This window comes from Zea mays, chromosome 4, assembly GCF_902167145.1.
Source record: "Zea mays cultivar B73 chromosome 4, Zm-B73-REFERENCE-NAM-5.0, whole genome shotgun sequence".
NCBI classification, from domain to species: domain Eukaryota; kingdom Viridiplantae; phylum Streptophyta; class Magnoliopsida; order Poales; family Poaceae; genus Zea; species Zea mays.
In genome coordinates, this window is record NC_050099.1 from 91074288 (window position 1) to 91095595 (window position 21308).

Below are 21308 nucleotides of genomic sequence, written 5' to 3' on the forward strand. Positions count from 1 at the left end.
GCGCATAAGTACTTGTTGAAAAGATAACATAAAGCCCTACATGATTCTCATACTGATTAACACTAATTACTCCCGAAAAATCCCCAGAAACTGCTAATACTGCTGCTGTTCATCCCCCTGAAAAATCTGTTTTTTTGGACAGCCACATACCCGGATTCAAACGGTGATAACTTTCAATTTATAACTCCAAATTGAGCGCATAAATACTCGTTGGAAAGGTAAGGTAAAGTTCTACATGATCCTTATACTGATTTCCCTTAATTCCTCACGAAAAAAAACACAGAAACTGCTAGACTACTGTTGTTCACCCACCACCTAAAATTCTGGACAGCCCCCCTCTACCCCAATTGCAAACGCAACCTCTAATCAATTAAATTGCAGCACAAATGAACAAGGGATGAACACAAAAATCACCTTGGATTCTCCCCCTTTCCTTCCTCCCTTCTTCCCTCCACCAAAACGATTGAAGACTCGCACCACGACGACGATGATCCGAGTGGCAAGGATTGGCACCTTGGGAGGAGGGGATTGAGAGGGGGGGCGGCTAGGGTTTGGTGGCTGCAAGAATTGAGAGAGGAGGAGATGGGCAGGGGGGGCGGCGGCCAAGGGGGAAGAGAAGTGGGGGGGGCTGCACATGGGGGGAGGGGGTTAGGAGGGAGGCGGCTAGGGTTTGGGAGGGTTAATGGGCCGAAACTCCAATTGCGGCCCAACTAACCCACGCGACAGCTCCCGACTGCAACGCAAGCGTCAAACCAAATAAATTCTACTGCCCTAGTTGTGAATGTTTTCCACAAAATCCCAAATCCCCAAAACAACAACCTGATGAGGAAAAAAACAAAAAGAACAACCCCCAACTTTTCTTTGCAAACCGGGTATCACACTCTACCCCTCTTAAAAAGAATTCGACCTCGAATTCTGACGCTTCTATCGGAACAACAAAAGAAAGGTTAATGAATCAACAAAACTCACACATAAAGAAAAGTTCGAGTACTTCTGCCGTATCAGCTCCTCAAGCTCCTAGGATTCTAAGATACGCAGCAGACGACACTCTAGAGTCTGCTCTTGCTACACAGAAATCGGCTCTAGCTCGATTTGATGGTCTGGATTCCGCAAATACTTCCTCAACAAAAAGACATGGAATACTTGGTGTACTCTGATCACAGATTCCGACAATTACATGTGCTAAGCCCAGCTGCCAACTCGGCCAAGATAGCAGACGGTCCTATATACCTCGGACCAAGCTTTCCTGACACCAAATCAATCATTGACATATGCAAGTACTTCAAGGAATGTATATATGAATGCAAGGCATATAATGTTCCTATAGGCTAAACCAAACTTAGCCACACAAGAGCAACTTCAAGAGAGCAACTTAATGCTTGCATATTTCTAGATAGCAGCACAGCGGTTAATTGTTTTGCTCCTAACTCACAAAAATATGCATCGAAAATTAGTAAACTAGGACTTTATGGAAAACTTATAAAGTCCACTATACCCTTGGTATTATCATCACAACAAGATTTGACACTTAGAAAGGTCAAACAGTGCTAAACGTAAATTCTGTCCAGACTTGGACATAATTCAACTACTCAATTCAAAAATCCATAATTGGAGTCTCAATCATCCAATTCAGGTGCTCCCAGACTTTTTAGAAAGCTAGTAGAATTGTCTATAATTCATTTATAAACATATCAAGTTAATTCAATGCATATTAAGGTCAAAAGACACGAGAAAGGCTCTGCTGTCCAAATTTGGACAGATTCAGAGATCACACTTAAAACAGCTGTAACTTAACTTATAGATCTCCAAAAAAAATTAATCCAAAATTTGTTGTAACGATTAAGAAAAGTACTACAACTTATTTATAATTTATAATAAGTTATTCGAAGTTTAAATTGGGCAAACAAGGTCAGCTTCGAAATCTGTATAGAATCTGCACAGATTTCAAGACTGGACTTGAGAAAATCATAACTCCCAAACTACTAGACCTATGGTCATGAAATTTTTACACAAGTAAGATAAATAAGTTGGCTACAACTTTTATATATAACATCTCTACAGAAAAGATGGTTTACTTCACTGAACTAGCTGCATAACTAAAACTGGTCATGCAGTCCCAATAGCAAGCAATAGATTTTATCAGGTTCATTACTCTTCTAAGATTAAGCGTTCATTGAAAGACTAATAACTTTAGGTTCTTCATTACGAGACATCTAGAACAAATATAAGTATAGAAGCAATATGATAACTTTTTAAATCATTTAAGCCTAATCTCACATCATGCAAACAAGAATCAATTTAAGCATGTTATGTCTGCCCACATATTCATCCAAGCACATTCTATACATGATATCATAACTCCCTGCAGCTAACAAAATTTTGCAAATATAAACTCACTGAAAAGATTATAACATTCCCTAGAACTTTTATTATAATGAGTGTCTCGGAATTGGTTTCCAAACCGATAAAACAATGCAACTCTTTTGTTTCAAAACTGATAAGATTGAAACAATGGACAACTAAAATTCAAAAACCTATAACTCCTGCTATACTCAACTTAAACTACAACGAACACGCGTTGGAAAAGTTTTGAAAATTGTCCATGACTTTTGCAATAAAGTTGCACCTAAATTTATCCTTATAGCCCTCAACTCTGCATGACCTACAGCTAAACTCAGCCTGAGATACTGCACATTAGAGATTCGACTTATATCCGGGCAACCACCTCTCCAAATCTATTTAACAGACAGTTACAAGTAAATACCCATTAAAAAGGTACTGAAAATACCTACAAGTTTTGCTTAAAGAGAATTCGCAAATTTGTGCTCTGCAACTATCAAAACGCGGTCGATTTATTGGTGATTATAACGACGCCTAAAGTTTAGACACAACAGTGCAACAACTTCAGAGCAACCTAACTCCAATTATATGCAATGAGAATTAGAAACCCATACTCTTTGAAAAGATCATGAAATTACTAAAACTTTCATAATCCACAAAGACCAAATTATACCGTCTTCAATGTCTACTCTTCCGTACAGAATTAAAGACTCACTCTGCTAGAGACACCAACAAAGATGTTTTAAGAAACCCATATCTCTCAAATGTTTAGACCAAACATGGTGATTAAGCATCCTATGGAAAGATGCAGAAACATACTACAAAACATTCTAGATAAGTGAGCCTGATTCAGCCTCCAACTAATTTAAAATGCCTCCCGAAACCAAACAACACATTATCAACAATAAAAAACAATATATAATGAAACCCAAGTCATTGGCAGGTGCCATCAACACTAGGATTTTCCACTACCAAACTGGGATGCAACTCCACAAAGTCTTTAAATAACACTCTACCAAATAGGTTAGAACACTAAGCACAACAATCAATGAATTCAACAACCTCGTTTGTTAATGCCACTAAGGTCAAACATCCATGTACCGACAATGTATGAAACACCTGACATACCGTCTCCAGCTCTATAAAACATGGTTGTTATTACACTAGAATCCAACTACTAGAAATCTCCAAAACTATTCTGTTGACGTGAAGCAAATGGTGCTCATGTCATATAACATCTTTTCCCCCTCTCAAAAGAGATAAAATTTGCAATACTCATAAAGCAATGGAGGGATAACAACAAGAAAAAAAACTAATGTACTTCTTGACACAGACTCATGCAAAAGCTTCATAAATATTACTTTCAACACTAAAATAATAACACGATACTATGCTCAATAGGAGTAATTGGACTTCAATAAGTTAATTCACCTAACCCAACTACTTTGATTAACCTCACATACAACAATACCTCCTATTATTGCACTTGAACAATTTGTACCTAGTGATGTCATAGGATGAATTCAAAGTAGTAGACATACATGATCTATCAAACCATCATTCATATAATAAAAATCTCCATCTAATGCAACAAACACATCATTATAGAGATAGATGACTAACAAACATAAGCAACTTCCAGTTAAACATTGACTTTGTTTAAGATAAAGCGGTCCAAATAATAATTCCACAAGCATGCATAGAGAACTGATCATATAAAAAAACTGCCATGTATCATCGGCGATTAAAACAATATAAAACGGGTTGTCCATATCGTCCGCATGACTAGCCTCCAACAAATAGAAATTATGCATAACCTTTTTGGCTATAGAAACAAACCATAGAAGGAAAACATGCATGCCTCTTCAACTATAATATAGACATAAAATCCACCTGAAATCACCCTATTTATTATTAAAGATAAGGTTGCACACAATAAGAAAACCTATCATGTAAACATGGTTGGACTTATCTACCCACGTCATCTTGCAAATTCACTTGAGTTCTTCTAGTCTCAAGATTTCATAGACAGTACAACATTGCCTTTGCTCTATGGAGACAAACCTATTGTACTCTAAGATCAAGTTGGCAAGTAGCCACACTAGCCAAAAAAAAAAGGTGAGGTGTAAAGCACTGCACCCATGGAAATATTACATTGATAAGTTGGGTTGTAACCCAATAGTCAATCCAACTCAACAACACCATAAAACTTCATTGTATAGTGTTTTCACACTACACCAAGTCGGATTAGGTCCTCTATACACAAGCTCAATAAACAATCGGTCCTACAAGTACTAGAACCCAAGAATCCTTTTGGAAAAAAAACATCCACAGTCAAGCATATAGAAATATATGATGGTAATAGCTCATACATTAGTAAACATTGCATCCCAAAAAACATCATGACGATATGTATATAAAACAAGTACATTAGTCGCTTCACTCGCATAATAATTTCAATAACAACCACATCAAGAAACCAATATTAAATAGAAGTAACATTTCATATCAAGCATTACGTCGTTAACGACATACCTCATCAAACCATAAAGGGGTTTGGAGTAAGAAAATTTTAGTCATCTATACAATAAAATACTAATATGAAAGATATATGAACCCATACCCTTCCTATATGTGCAAGTGTGTCAAATTTATCTTCAAATTGCGTAGAATCTAAAGCCTATCATCTGATACCAACTGTAACACTCCAGGTTCCACAAACAACCCGGTATGCTACTGTACTACACTTCCGACGTCCATATATAAAATTTCGGCAGCATCCCCTTTGCAAGATTGCATAAAAGAGGGAGCAACAGAGTATAAACATATATCATGACTAAAACATACTAAGTATTATTACTCGGCTAGCAAGGAAAGATAAACATACGACCTGAACTGAATTAACCAGTGCGCACGACCATATAAAAAATTAAACAAACTTCCTTTGACAATAAGTTTCTAATTAAATCATGGCTGCGCCTGGGCAGCGTTATTGTGAGAGTGAAAGTGGACGTGCTGCTACTCCCCTCATTCCCAACATGTATCAAGTACCTGCATTGAGTAATGCAAGAGTGAGATGACACATCTCAGCAAGTAAAATAATATCAAACAGTTTAACCACATAAGAACATTGTTTTACCACCACTTAATTCCACAACCTTCTTATTACGAAGGTGCAACACGTATACAACGTACAACGCACCTAGTTTCCACACCTCGCAGGTAGAAACCACAATAGTAACATAGTAATGTCACACTTCATATATTCCTCATGAGTGCAAATGTCTGCAAATGCAAGGATGACTTCTGCCTTCATACCTCTAAGGATATTAAGCCGCATCGTACCCCTCCTCGGGCAACGTACGATGCTAAAAATGTACCGGTACGGTCAGACCAGAAGATCACGACATAACTTCAAAATGCAAGATGGATGATGCGATGTGCATGTCATGCCTACAACACTTCATATAACATGATTCAAAAAGACACTTCAACTTCATCCAGATGGGAATCAACCACATATATCATTACCAAATTATGATCATCCACAATATTAGACAATTGAGAATTAATACTTCCAAACAAATAAACTTCATCATAGAATTCAATGATTAACATAATTAAAACTTATGCATACTCAATGACAGGGAATAGGATGCAAACCAAATGGTAGCAACCACCACTGTATTTACTTGCCTTTACCGGAAGTTCGGGCAAATCCCAAGTACGATCCGGAAGCCCACCACCTGTTTTTGACACCCAACTTAGTACACCAATTTCACATAATCAGGCTTATAAGCGACGCCGCACCTACTCACAAACTTAAACCCCGCCGCGGGTTACATCTCTCCCTACACCCACCAAACTGCAGCGGCGCTGCTTAATAATTTCATAACTTTAAAATTATGACAGCAGTGGTAACAAAAAAAAACTCCAGAGGCATCTACATAAAATTCCCCACAAGTTTTGTATACAATATATAATTAAATTCCAATATCTAATTAAATTCCAATATCTAAACAGTCCACAAGATGAACCCTGTAATCTGTTTTTCTTTGTCTTTTGGACAGCGACATACCCAGATTCAAACAACGATATCTTTTAAAATATAATTTCAAATCAAGCGCATAAGTACTCATTGGAAAGATAAGACAAATCCCTACATGATTACCATACTGGTTAACACTAATTACCCACGAAAAATTCCCAGAAACTGCTAATACCACTGCTGTTCAACCACCTGAAAAATCTGTTTTTTTGGACAGCAACATAACCGGATTCAAACAACGATATCTCCTGAATTATAACTCCGAATCGAGCGCATAAGTACTTGTTGGAAAGATAACATAAAGCCCTACATGATTCTCATACTGATTAACACTAATTACTCCCGAAAAATCCCCAGAAACTACTAATACTGCTGCTGTTCATCCCCCTGAAAAATCTGTTTTTTTGGACAGCCACATACCCGGATTCAAACGGTGATAACTTTCAATTTATAACTCCAAATTGAGCGCATAAATACTCGTTGGAAAGGTAAGGTAAAGTTCTACATGATCCTCATACTGATTTCCCTTAATTCCTCACGAAAAAAACACAGAAACTGCTAGACTACTGCTGTTCACCCACCACCTAAAATTCTGGACAGCCCCCCTCTACCCCAATCGCAAACACAACCTCTAATCAATTAAATTGCAGCGCAAATGAACAAGGGATGAACACAAAAATCACCTTGGATTCTCCCCCTTTCCTTCCTCCCTTCTTCCCTCCACCAAAACGATTGAAGACTCGCACCACGACGACGATGATCCGAGCGGCAAGGATTGGCACCTTGGGAGGAGGGGATTGAGAGGGGGGGGGGGGGGGGGCGGCTAGGGTTTGGTGGCTGCAAGAATTGAGAGAGGAGGAGATGGGCAGGGGGGCGGCGGCCAAGGGGGAAGAGAAGTGGGGGGGCTGCACATGGGGGGAGGGGGTTAGGAGGGAGGCGGCTAGGGTTTGGGAGGGTTAATGGGCCGAAACTCCAATTGCGGCCCAACTAACCCACGCGACAGCTCCCGACTGCAACGCAAGCGTCAAACCAAATAAATTCTACTGCCCTGATTGTGAATGTTTTCCACAAAATCCCAAATCCCCAAAACAACAACCGGATGAGGAAAAAAACAAATGAACAACCCCCAACTTTTCTTTGCAAACCGGGTATCACAATGACATATGTAGCACTTAACCCTGCATATGTCAACTCGCCACCGGGTTTCTCAAGACCAGACCAGGTTCACGCCAACCGAGAGCACAGATACACCACCGTCCAGCCTCTTGCAACGGAGGGTACACGCTACTCTCGCCATCTCTCCACTCCCATTGTGTGTTGGCCTTTCTGGTATTGGTTCGACCGAGGCAAAGCTTACCCATGACGAGGCATGTGGCCAGTTAAAATGTCCTCAATCATCAAGCCTACATCAGTATGGTCCTTAATCGACTCAGACGGAGACACTATATCGAGACTACAACACCCAGAATTTGGAGGTATAAATTTTTTTCTAATATCCACCAAATTCAGGTGTTACCCTCTCTTTTTCATAATTTACTTTTTCTTTTCCTAAATAGTGGAGAGTTATTTTGTGTGTGTGTATATATATCTATATATGTTAAGTGTAGTAAAATAAAACCCTAATGAAATGATGATTGTCGCATCACATGCTAGAGTATTCATTTTGGTATGACGATGTGTTTTGATGTGTATCAATTTAAAACTCATGAAGCGTGTTTGTATTTGAATTTCGAATCTGAGATCCAAACTAAATTCAAAATATAGATAAAAAGAAAATAAATGGAAAAGTGAATCAACCCCCCTTCTTCTTCTCTCGGCCTGCACGCGGCCCACTCCGCGCTCCGCGGCGCAGCCGCGCTGCCCCCTCCCCGGCCCAACAAGCGCGCGCGGTCCACCCCGACCCCGCGACCTAGCGCGTGCAGTGCGCAAGCCGCTCCTCCTGCGCAGCCGCCACCACTGCCCGCGGGGCCCGCGTCCCAACGCGCCCACATCATGCCCCCAGCGGGTGACGGCGCGCCGCCGCGCGTTCGCCTAGGCCGCCGGTCACAGCCTGACCACGCTCGCGTAGGCCCACGCGCGCACAGCGCGAGTGCAGCAACCGCCGCACGCCTAGCTGCCCCGCGCGGCACTCGCCCACGACGTTGAGAAAACCGACGTCCGCGCCCACGCTCTCCTATCCGAGCGTCTACACATCCTCTCCTCTTCCTCCTTCATTTCCCCAATCGCCAGCACTCGATGCCTCCATAATCGTCGCCCAGTCCTCACATCGCCATCCTTGACACGCGTTCGGAGATCGACGTCGAAACCGCCGCACCGGAGTCCATCCTCGCCGTGTTCGCCTGCACCAGAGCCGCTCGCCACCTACCTCTTCCATGCCCTATTGAGCCGCGCGCCCGTGCCATCTCCGTTGAGATCCAAGGTGAGCATCCTCCTCGTCGCCTCCTCCCCTCTCCTCTCCCTCGTTTATTCCCCCTCCCCCCCGCGTCCTCCCGTGGCGGCCCGCGGCCAGCGCACGACCCGCCTGTGGCGCCGTCCCTCGCCCAGCCCGTGAGGCGAGCCTCGCCCCTGGCCCTGCGCGCCGCGGCTAGGTGCCAGCAGCCACTGCCAGGGTGCGGCCTCGTCCTCCCCGCGTGCTCACTGTGAGCCAGCCAGATCGGTCGAAGCCCCTCTAACCCTGGTCGAGAATCACCTCTCTTCAATACCCTTGCTCTTTCCATGGAAGAAGAAACCGTCCAAGACTTGCTCTCGTCGTGTGCGCGTAAAGGTGAAACTGCCGTGATACATCCAAGGAGAAGAAATCGCTTCCTCCTCCATACCGGATCCCACTTTTCAGGATCTTGTCATCTTGTGTCAGTTGTGTGGCTACAAACTCCCCATGGCCGTTCGTAAGTCATGGCTCCAGCCAATTGTGTCACGCTGCACCGCATGAAATCCAAAATTATTATTAATACATGTTAGCTTTCGCGTTCTAAATTCGTTTAGCGTTCTAAATCCGAAATTATTAATACACGTTATTTTGTCGTAGCACTTGTTTTAGCTAATTAATTATTTTGTTAAGTAATTGTTTATCCTATTGTTATTTAAAATAGCTTTCGTTAAAGCTACCTTAGAGCTTCTAACATGTGTTTTCATGAATAAATATTAAAGTGATTAATACCAATTCAGATGTCTTTATTCAATACACGCCTAGTGTAAGTGTGACGTGTGTTTAGCATTTCTCATATGTCATGTTATTTATAATTCGCGAATTGTTATTTATTCAATATATTATACATCGTAAACCCGTTTTGACTCATTTCAATCACATCAACTTCGTATTAACATTAATTTCGTGCTAGTAATATTATTTTGTCGTGACGCGTGTTATAATTAATTAGTTAGTTTGTCGTGGCACGTGTTTTATATTAGTGATTCTCGCATGTCGCGCGTGTAAATCGCGCGCGTCGCCGCACGTCGTCCGCATGCCATGGTCGCGTGCTGATTCGTGCATCTTTCGTGATTGTGGCACGCATTGTTTCGCGTGCTGTTGTGCGTGTTGTTTCGCGCACGCGCAGCGCGTCGTCAGGGTCCCGACGACATCCGTCTACCCCCTAGACGACGTTCGTCTATCCCTAGACGACTCTCGTCTACCCCCGTTTACCTCGTCTATCCCCCTACGCTAATTAGTTTCCTATTTAATTCAGCAATCTGAATACCCAATTGGATTAAAATTATGATTTTAGTTAGGCGATTGTAAATATGTGATAATGTGATTTTAACAACTTAGATGTAGTATTTAATGCCTATTTAGTGTTTAGTATAAACACGATGTCTGTTAGCGACTCTCGTGAGTCGTGCGCGTCATCGCACTGTCTACGCGTTGTTCGCACGTGTGGCGGTCGTCGTCGTCGTGTTGTTCATGCGTATAGTTCGTGCCTTATTCTCGTGTTGTCGCGCGGCGTCTGCGCGTGGTAATAAATTGTTTTCGCTTATAAGCACTCATGTTAGTAACGCTAATTCGTCAGGTCATATATGTTAGATAATTAACTTAAGGTTTGCTCGACTAATATTCATTAGACTAATATTCAATTAGATTAAATATGTAGTGTTCAACCGCGTTTTTATAATAAACATTAACATGACCGTTATTAACTTAACTGCTTTGTAATTATTTGATATCTGTTTAGTATAAACACATCTCCAATTAAGTTCTCGTCCGTCGTGTGTGCTGTTCCGCGCGCGGTGGCGTGCTACTTCGCGCGTTGTTCACGTGCTATCTGCGCGTTGTTCGTGCGTGATGTGCTCGTGGTCGCGTGCTGATTCGTGCGCGTTCGCGCTTGTCATGCGCGTTGTTTCGTGTGTCGTCAACATGCTATGTCGCGCGTGTGCGCGCGTCGTTTGCACGCTGTCGTGCTGTTTCACGCGTCATAAATTCATCTCGCTTAGAATCTCTTGTTTTAATTAAATTATTTAATTAACTGACATTTATTTAATTAACTGCGTATGTATATGTTTGTTTGCTTGTGCCGGTTCGCCTTCGCTTCGCGTTGTGATTAGATCGCGATTCGTTTCCGAGCTTTGAGGAATCGACGATCAAGCGTTGGCGACCAAGTGATCAAGTTCTTCGAGTTCTACGAGATTAAATACCCTGAGCATCTGTTTTGGTGAAGGCAAATGTCCTCTGACCCATTATGTCCTATCTACTTATAATTCATTTTCCCGCGTTACTTAATGGAAACCTAAGGATTGACTAACTTTGTGTTTACCTTGTCCTTATTACCTTTTGGGTTATTATGGTTAGCTTCATGCTATTGCTTTACTTTAATCAATGAACATGATGTAAATACTTATGATACGATGATGTTATCCCGATGATGATATTGTGATATTTTAGGGGACTCAGGCCATTTTCCTGAGTACCTCTCCGTAAGGACCTGTTCGTGGAGTGACCACCCAGGATAACAGTGTAGCCATGAGGGTGGAATGAGACGCCCTTAGCTAATTAATTACATGAACCTAGGCGTATAGTTGGCTTTGCCGGAGGGCTATCAATGGGGGTCGGGGCATAGTGCTCGCTCTGCCAAGGAAGGTGCAGAGGTTCATTCGATTTGGTTTTGTTAGTCACCCACCTTGGGGAGGTGTACTGCGTTTGTACGACTGGCGAAACCTAACGAGTAGCTATGCACCAGGGGAGTCTTTGTAAAGGCTACGTAGTGTATCCCAGGCCCTTCACCTTGGTAGTGAAGATCGGATCTTGCAAACCCAGGTTAGAAAGGGATCACGGCTCATGGTTAAAGTGTGCGACCTCTACAGAGGGTTAGAAACTGATATATCAGTCGTGCTCACTGTTATGAGCGGCCTTGGGATCCTCTTTGATTAGAGATACAGAAGGTTCAATATACAATGGTTCTATTCATTATTTTGGTTCGATGATGGTAATGATGTTTCCTCGATGAGGAAATGGTTCACAGGATGGTTATATGATAAAACTTGGCTTCTACTTATAATAAATACCTGACCAACTAAAAGCAACTGCTTGAGCTTAACCCCACATAAAGCTAGTCCACCTCAGCCAAACGGGACATTTGTTGAGTACGTTGATGTGTACTCACCCTTGCTTTCACAAAACACCAGGTTGCCTTTCGTACAATCTATGCTCAAGTAAAGAAGAAGGCATCGAGGCGGATCTCCAGGAGTTCCAGGACTTCGACGGGTTCGTGGTTTAGGCTAGCGACCACCCCAAGTCAGTTGCCTGTGGTGGGTTAGTATACATTGGCTATGTTTCAATTATGTGTACTTTGATTTATATTTTTGTCGGGTACCATAATTAGGGGTACCCCCAACACTCCTAAACTCAGCTGGTAATCACCATCAGCACAAGCTGCAGAGACTGATGGGCGCAATTCAGGTCAAGGCTCCGTCTACTCAAGGGACGCGATCTCGCCTCGCCCGAGCCTAGCCTCGGGCAGGAACAGTACTCCTAGGCAAATTCATGCCTCGCCCAAGGGCCTCCTCAAGCAACGGGCGCACCCTCGACTCGCCCGAGGCCCAGCTCGGGCAGGCTTCGCAGTGAAGCAACCTTAGCCAGATCGCCTCGCCAACCGTCCGTATCGTAGGAGCACTCAATGCAAGGATCGCCTGACACCTTATCCTGACGCACGTTCCTCAGCCGGCAGGGCCGAATTGACCGTAGTCACTTCGCCCTTCCACTGACCGACCTGACAGGAAAACAGCGCCGCCTGTCTCGCTCCGACTGCTGTGCCACCCGCTAGGGTGAGGCTGACAATAGCTAAGTCCAGCCTCAAGCGCAATAGGAAGCTCTGCCTCGCCCGACCTTGGGCCTCAGCCTCAGAAGGAGGTCTCTGCCTCGCCCGACCTTAGGGCTCGACCCCTGCCTCGGCCTCGGAAGGAGGTCTCCACCTCGCCCGACCCTAGGGCTCGGCCTCAACCTCGGCCTCGGAGGATGGTCTCCGCCTCGCCCGACCCCAGGGCTCGGCCCCCGCCTCGGCCTCGGAAGGTGGTCTCCGCCTCGCCCGACCCCAGGGCTCGGCCTCAACCTCGACCTCGGAGGATGGTCTCCGCCTCACCCAACCCTAGGGCTCGGCCTCAACCTCGACCTCAGAAGGAATCGCGTCCTCACCCCAGCCCGGCCTCGGCCTCAGGAGGAGTCTCCGCCTCGCCCGACCTTGGAATCGGACCAACCACGCCACAGGGGGTACATCATTACCCTACCCCTAGCTAGCTCAGGCTACGGGGAACAAGACAGGCGTCCCATCTGGCTCGCCCCGGTAAACAAGTAATGATGGCACCCCGCGTGCGTCCATGACGACGGCGGTTCTCAGCCCCCTACAGAAGCAAGGAGACGTCAGCAAGGTCCCAGCAACCACGACAGCTGTGCTTCTACAGGGCTCAAGCGCTCCTCCGATGGCTACGACACCGCATGCACTGGGCTCTAGCACCTCTCCGACAGCCACGTTGGCATGTACATAGGGCTCTGGCTCCTCTCTACCGGACGCGTTAGCATATTGCTACACCCCCATTGTACACCTGGACCCTCTCCTTGCATCTATAAAAGGAAGGTCCAGGGCCCTCATACAAGAGGGTGGTCACGCGGGAGGACGGGCCGACGAACAGGCTCATACACACTCTCTCTCTCTCCCTCGCGAACGCTTGTAACCCCTACTGCAAGCGCATCCGCCCTGGGCGCACGATAACACGAGCCGTGGTTCTCCCCCCTTGTGTTCCATCTCGCGCCGACCCATCTGGGCTAGGACATGCAGCGACAATTTTACTCGTCAGTCCAGGGACCCCCCGGGGTCAAAACGCCGACAGTTGGCGCGCTAGGTAGGGGTCTGCTGCGTGTTGACGAACAACTTCCCGTTGAGCTCCAGATGGGTAGTCCCCAGCAACCTCTTCAGCCCGAGACGCAGCTCTGTTTCGGGAGTCTCGAGTTCATGTCCCCCGACGGCATCTACGACATGGTACTCCTTCCTCTGCGGCGCGACAGCGACAACGGCGGCCGTCAGCCCGCCCGGCGGTGGCGGACTCGACGACGTCTTCCTCCCGTGGCGGAAGAGCAGCATACGGGTCTGTCCCGCCACCTTCCTCTCGTGGCCAAGCAGGAGGCGGCACCTCGTCGGCTTTCGAGCGAGTCGACGACACCGGCACCCCAGCGGGGGACATGTCAGGCATTGACCTCGCACCCGAAACAACGGCGAGTGTCGTTTCCTCGCAACGTGCCAACCCCAAGCGGACAGATGATGCCAGCACTCTCGCGGAGGACTTGCTGGGCGTTAGCCTCGTACCTGAGATAACGGTGCAGTCCGTCCCCTACGCGACTTCGTCACCGTTCGTCGATCAAGAGGTACCGTCCGTTTTCCACCCTATGCCTTTTAGATTCAGCTTCGATCCACCGAGCGACCCCGCTTCGGTGGACGCTTTCATAAACGCATATCCTAACCTTCCGGGGTACCATATGTGGTCAACCTGGGACCGACTGACGGCCGTCTCGACCTACAGGCCCCTGGGTACCGAGGAAGAAGACGAGCCCGACTCTAGTTGGGATTTCTCCGGGCTCGGTAATCCCAGTGCCATGCGAGACTTCATGATCGCATGTGACTACTACCTCTCCGATTGCTCCGATGATGGCCACAACCTTGACAACGAGGGTTGTGGCCCAAGTCGCGAATGTTTCCACGTCGATCTAGGGGATCTCGACAAAGGAAACCACCTTGGTATGTCGGAGGACGACGATCCCCCTAGGCCTGCGCCTCGCGTTGACATCCTGCGGGAGCTAGCTGTGGTCCCAGTCCCTACGGGGGGTCAGGACACACAGCTCGAGCAAATCCGCGAGATGCAGGCCAAGCTCAACGAGGAAGCAGGACAACTTGTGCAGCTCTGGAAAAACATCGAGCAGGAGTGGGCAGGTCGGGCACTCGCCGGAGAAGCGCGTCATCAGGCCCGGGATGTCCAGCACCGCATCGCTGACGATGCCAGGGCACGACTGCCCCCGGCCTCCAGTGGGGTTGGCCAGAATCTGGCTGCAGCGGCAATACTACTCCGAGCGATGCCGGAGCCATCCACCACCAAGGGGCGGCGTATACAGGGAGAACTCAAGAATCTCCTGGAGGATGTCGCTGTACGATGGGCTGAGAGCTCTGCCTCCCGAAGGCAAGGGTGCCCCCCGGAGCATCGCGCAGCGACATCCCGATTCATGCAGGAAGCCTCGGTCCACACCGGGCGCACGCGGAACGCAACGCCTGCAGCCCCGGGTCGCCTCGGCAACGAGCACCACCGCCGCGACCGTCAAGCCCGCCTCGACGAGAAGGTGCACCGAGGCTACCACCCTAGGCGTGGGGGACGCTACCACAGCGGGGAGGATCGGAGCCCCTCGCCCGAACCACCCGGTCCGCAAGCTTTCAGCCGTGCCATACGACGGGCGCCGTTCCCAACCCGGTTCCGAGCCCCGACTACCATCACCAAGTACTCGGGGGAGACGAGGCCGGAACTATGGCTTGCGGACTACCGGCTGGCCTACCAGCTGGGTGGAACAGACGATGACAACCTCATCATCCGCAACCTCCCCCTGTTCCTCTCCGATGCCGCCCAAGCCTGACTGGAGCATCTGCCTCCTACGCAGATCTCCAACTGGGACAACTTGGTCAAAGCCTTCGCTGGAAACTTCCAGGGCACATACGTACGCCCTGGGAACTCTTGGGATCTCCGAAGCTGCCGCCAGCAGCCAGGAGAATCCCTGCGAGACTATATCCGGTGATTTTCGAAGCAGCGCACCAAGCTGCCCAACATCACCGACTCAGATGTCATCGGGGCATTCCTTGCCGGCACCACTTGCCGCGACCTGGTGAGCAAGCTGGGTCACAAGACTCCCACCAAGGCGAGCGAGTTGATGGACATCGCCACCAAGTTCGCCTCTGGTCAGGAAGCGGTCGAAGCCATCTTCCGTAAGGACAAGCAACCTCAGGGACGCCAGCAGGAAGACGTCCCCGAGGCGTCCGCCCAACACGGCACGAAGAAGGTCAAGAAGAAGTCACAAGCGAAATGCGACGCCGCCGACGCAGATCTTGTCGCTGCCACCGAGCACAGGAACCCTTGGAAGCCTCCTGGAGGGGCCAACCTGTTCGACAAGATGCTCAAGGAGTCGTGCCCCTACCACCAGGGTCCCGTCAAGCACACCCTTGAGGAATGTGTCATGCTTTGGCGCTACTTCCATAAGGCCGGGCCCCCGGCGGAAGGTGGCAAAGGCCAAGACAATGACAAGAAGGAGGGCGACAAGGCAGAGGAGTTCCCCGAGGTCCACGGCTGTTTTATGATCTACGGTGGGCAAGTGGCGAACACCTCGGCTCGGCACCGCAAGGAGGAGCGTCGGGAGGTCTGCTCAGTAAAGGTGGCGGCACCAGTCTACCTAGACTGGTCCGACAAGCCCATCACCTTCGACCAAGGTGACCACCCCGACTGCGTGCCGAGCCCAGGAAAGTACCCGCTCGTCGTCGACCCCGTCATCGGCAACGTCAGGCTCACCAAGGTCCTCATGGACGGAGGCAGCAGCCTCAACATCATCTACGCCAAGACCCTCGGGCTCTTGCAAATCGATTTATCCACGATCCGGGCCGGTGCGGCACCCTTTCACGGGATCATCCCCGGGAAGCGCGTCCAGCCCCTTGGACAACTCGATCTGCCCGTCTGCTTCGGGACTCCCTCCAACTTCCGAAAGGAAACCCTAACGTTCGAGGTGGTCGGGTTCCGAGGAACCTACCATGCAGTGCTAGGTAGACCATGCTACGCCAAGTTCATGGTCGTCCCCAACTACACCTACCTCAAGCTCAAGATGTCGGGCCCCAACAGGGTCATCACCGTCGGATCCACGTACCGACACGCGTACAAATGCGACGTGGAGTGCGTGGAGTATGCTGAGGCCCTCGCTGAATCCGAGGCCCTCATCGCCGACCTGAAGTGCCTCTCCAAGGAGGTGCCTGATGCGAAGCGCCACGCCGGCAACTTCGAGCCAACGGAGGCGGTTAAGTCCGTCCCCCTCGACCCCAGCAACGACGCCTGCAAGCAAGTCCAGATCGGCTCCGAGCTCGACCCCAAATAGGAAGCAGTGCTCGTCGACTTTCTCCACGCAAACGCCGAGGTGTTTGCATGGAGTCCCTCGGACATGCCCGACATACCGAGGGATGTCGTCGAGCACTCGCTGGATATCCGAGCTGGAGCCCGACCCGTGAAGCAGCCTCTGCGCCGATTCGACGAAGAAAAGCGCAGATCCATAGGCGAGGAGATCCACAAGCTGATGGCTGCAGGGTTCATCAAAGAGGTATTCCATCTCGAATGGCTAGCCAACCTTGTGCTTGTGAAAAAGAAAGGTGGGAAATGGAGGATGTGTGTAGACTACACTAGTCTAAACAAAGCATGTCCGAAGGTTCCCTACCCTCTGCCTCGCATCGTTCAAATCGTGGATTCCACTGCTGGGTGCGAAACCCTGTCATTCCTCGATGCCTACTCAGGTTATCACCAAATCAAGATGAAAGAGTCCGACCAGCTCGCGACTTCTTTTATCACACCTTTTGGCATGTACTTCTATATTACTATGCCATTTGGTTTGAGGAATGCATGTGTGACATACCAAAGGTGCATGAACCACGTGTTCGGAGAGCACATCGGTCGAACGGTCGAGGCTTACGTCGATGACATCGTAGTCAAGACGAGGAAAGCCTCCGACCTCCTCTCTGACCTTGAAACGACATTCAAGTGTCTGAAGGCGAAGGGCGTAAAACTCAATCCCAAGAAGTGTGTCTTCGGAGTCCCCCGAGGCATGCTCCTGGGGTTCATCGTCTCCGAGCGGGGCATCGAGGCCAACCCAGAGAAAATCGCGGCCATCACCAACATGGGGCCTATCAAAGACTTGAAAGGAGTACAGAGGGTCATGGGATGCCTTGCGGCTCTGAGCTGCTTCATCTTGCGCCTTGGCGAAAAAGGCCTACCCTTGTACCACCTCTTAAGGAAGACCGAGCGCTTCACTTGGACCCCCGAGGCCGAGGAAGCCCTCGGAAACTTAAAAGCGCTCCATACAAGCGTGCCCATCTTGGTGCCCCCCGCTGCGGGAGAAGCCCTCTTGATCTACGTAGCCGCAACCACTCAGGTGGTCAGCGCCGCGATCGTGGTCGAGAGACGAGAAGAAGGGCATGCATTGCTCGTCCAGAGGCCAGTCTACTTCATCAGTGAAGTGCTATCCGAGACCAAGATCTGCTACCCTCAAATTCAGAAGCTACTGTACGCGGTAATTCTGACGCAGCGAAAGTTGCGACACTACTTCGAGTCTCATCCGATGACTGTGGTATCATCTGTGGCAGAACCGCCCGAATTATTCCAGCTTAAGTGCCTAAGTCACGCCTCAGGGGCCGTAACACACTTAAATCGGAATAACCCGTCAGTCCCTCAGATCTAGTCTGATGAAGCCACTTAACCAGGATCAAACTCCACAATCTCACTCGAAGGTGAGTCACAGAAGAAATACAATAAAACAGGAAACCTCAAATTAAGTACTGAGTTATTACATAAATCGGAGTTTTTGAGTAGCAAGTAAAGTTCACAAATTAAAGTGCAGCGGATAATCGATGTCGTCGGTAATGAGGAAATGGGCAAGGCCTAGCCCACTACTCCTCATGCTCCTCTCCTGCCGGAGCAACATCCCACTCGACCGTCCAACCTGGTGGCAGGGTGGTAGGCCAAGTCACACCATCAACTACATCCTGCATGGTACCTGCAAAAATGGTGCCACAAGCAAGGCTGAGTATACTAATACTCAGCTAGACTTAACCGGTGTGAGGAGTCTACTCCTCTACCTCTAGACTATGCAGCTGTTTGGCTGAGGGGTTTGGTTTGCCAAAAGCACTAGCTGTTTCTAAAATCAACTTTTATCTTTTCAAATTCTACCATCATTATCTTAGCTAGATTTGCTCCTTCTAAGCATACATGGTAACAATCAATTAGTTCAATCAACAAGTTATCTCATATAATCCACATTTCACTTCTTACTCGATGCAGTACAAGGAATCAAGCAGTCTCATTAGCTGCGAGAAGCAGACGATTCGAATCGAGTTTTTAAACCTTGCAAGGTAAACCTAAACACACGGCATGTCAGGGTACTCCGACCCCACACATGACAACCGTCCCCATCGATTCCCCGTTCGCGTCCAGGCCTCACCGCCTTGGCATACAATGCTCCACTAACCCCGACTGCCGTCGTGCAGTGGCCGCACTTGTACCCACCATAGCTAGCATGGGAGACCCTGTCTCAGGTCGCATGAGGGATAAAGTCCGCGCCCGGCTTCACTCAGGTACTAGGTTTACCGGTTACCATTTTTCCCGGCATGTGCTTAGTACGTTCAAAAGCTTCACTCAGGTATCCACACATTAATCCTTAATTCATTTTTCCCGTCTCATGGACATGGCATCCTCCCTGGATCCGAGTCCACGGACCAACATATATCCCATTATCAAGATGAATACAATCAATTCCTGACCTCGCGCGAGTGCTAGAAAAATCACTCGACTTCTACCGAGATCCTGATTAGCAAGCAGCTACTCGACCTAGCATACTAGTATTCATCTCAAAAAGGAATCCTAAGTTCATGCAACTAGAGGTTTCAAGCAACTCCTACACTTAAGTGCACATTGCAATCCTACAAGCATTAAGTGTAGTAAAGTAGCATATAATAACATGGTTATGCATAAAACCGGGGCTTGCCTTCAATTGCTGGGGTTGCGGGGAGATCCTCAATAGCAGCCTCTGAAGCCTGCTCCTGGTCCTTCTCTTGGACAGGTCCTTGCTCGGGGATGAGCACGTACTCTCCGTCGGCAAGATTACAATCTAATGAATGCAATGCGTAAGATATATGCATGATATGATATGTGCTTTAGAATTTATAACTTTAAAGATGTATGATCTTTTGAGTTAAAACCAGTTAACTTTGCTTATGTAAAACCCTTTAGTGGTATACTTGGTAAATTGGGTTAGTCTTAATGGGATGAGGTTTATTCCTTCTTCTCTTTTCTTTTATTCTCTTTAATGTTTTGGAGTAGGTTTGAACTACAAGTTGCTTTTATAAAATTCCAAAAATTCTGCAAAAATTACAGTGGCTTGTTACTAGTGTATGATTCTCTGTCTCAAAATTTGGGGTTCAGAAAGTGAATGGTTTTCTCTGGACAAAATTACCAAATTTTAGGACAGAAGGGGTACCTTGAACTACAACTATTATTTAACAGTGGGTAGTTTTCAAAAACTTATTTTTGCTGGCTTTTAGGTGTTGTAACACGACTTGATACAAATTTCTTGTCATTAATACCCTTTAATTCTTTCCCCAAGATTTTCTTAAGGTTTCTAGCCAAAGGGGTGCTTTCTACTACCACTATACTTGAAAAACATCAAACAACAGAGTTCTTATTTTTCTCAGCTAGTATTTTGTGCAAGAGCAATCATTCTGGAGTTTGGCTTCCTTTTGCTTAAGGGAAGGGGTGGTTTGCATTATTTGAGCTAAATGGCCTTTCTCACAAATTACTAGCAAAAGGCATGGGTTCACTTCTTTTTCATGGGTTTGTATTTTTCTCTGGTGGTTTATCTCATCATGGACTTAGCAAAATTTTGGTTGCCCATTATCACATTATTTGGGGTTGCTCATGATTTAGTGGGAAAATGCCTTATTATCATTCTGTATTTATTTTCCCTACTTAAAAAGTTAGGCTGGGGTGCTCTGTATTTTTGTAGTGGGGCTCTGGTGATTATAAGTTCACTGGATTTTTGTTAACCACTTTGGTTATAGTTTTGCAATTCTAATAATTGATTTTCAGTCTACATAATGCTAATTAAAGCATCTTAATTAGAAACTGGTCCAAATTAATGGTCTCTGCATTTTTCCTAGGTTCTCTGTTGCATAAGTAATCTAGGAAAAATATTACTAATCACTGTTCATTAATCTCTAAGGCCTTTCTGATTTTCTCTAAGTTTTGGACAAAATGGCTTTAAATGAATAACTACATCATAATCTCTAATGCTGGGGCTCCTACTATTTTTAAACAGTGTCTAATTAAGGTATAAGCATCTACAAATTTTCTTAAGCTCAGCACAAAAGAAAAACTAATTTTCCTTAATTAAACAAGGTTTAGGGGGTTTCTGTTTTTAAATTTAAACTCTAAAATTTTGAACAGAAAGCATGGGGTTTACTATTTTTAAATGATAGATCATAATATTCCAGAGCTAGCAAAATTGGTTTGACAGCTTTTCATTAAGATTTCATCAAATTATGGATTTCCTAAGTTCTCTGGTTATTTTAAAAAGAATAACAGAATTGATTAATGGAAATCCACTTTGCACTGGGGTCCCTGGCGGTTTTTCTAAGTTTTCCTCGCAATTCAGTCCTTAGGTTAC

At 46.8% G+C, this 21308-nt stretch overlaps 1 long non-coding RNA gene across 1 annotated transcript; it reads left to right on the forward strand.

Annotated features, from left to right (window-relative positions):
* Positions 1–8311: 8311 nt before the first annotated feature.
* LOC118476926 (uncharacterized) lies at positions 8312–11146 on the forward strand. The gene is made up of 2 exons (XR_004857784.1): positions 8312–8807; positions 10925–11146. It is a non-coding gene; the product is annotated as an uncharacterized lncRNA (long non-coding RNA).
* Positions 11147–21308: the final 10162 nt, after the last annotated feature.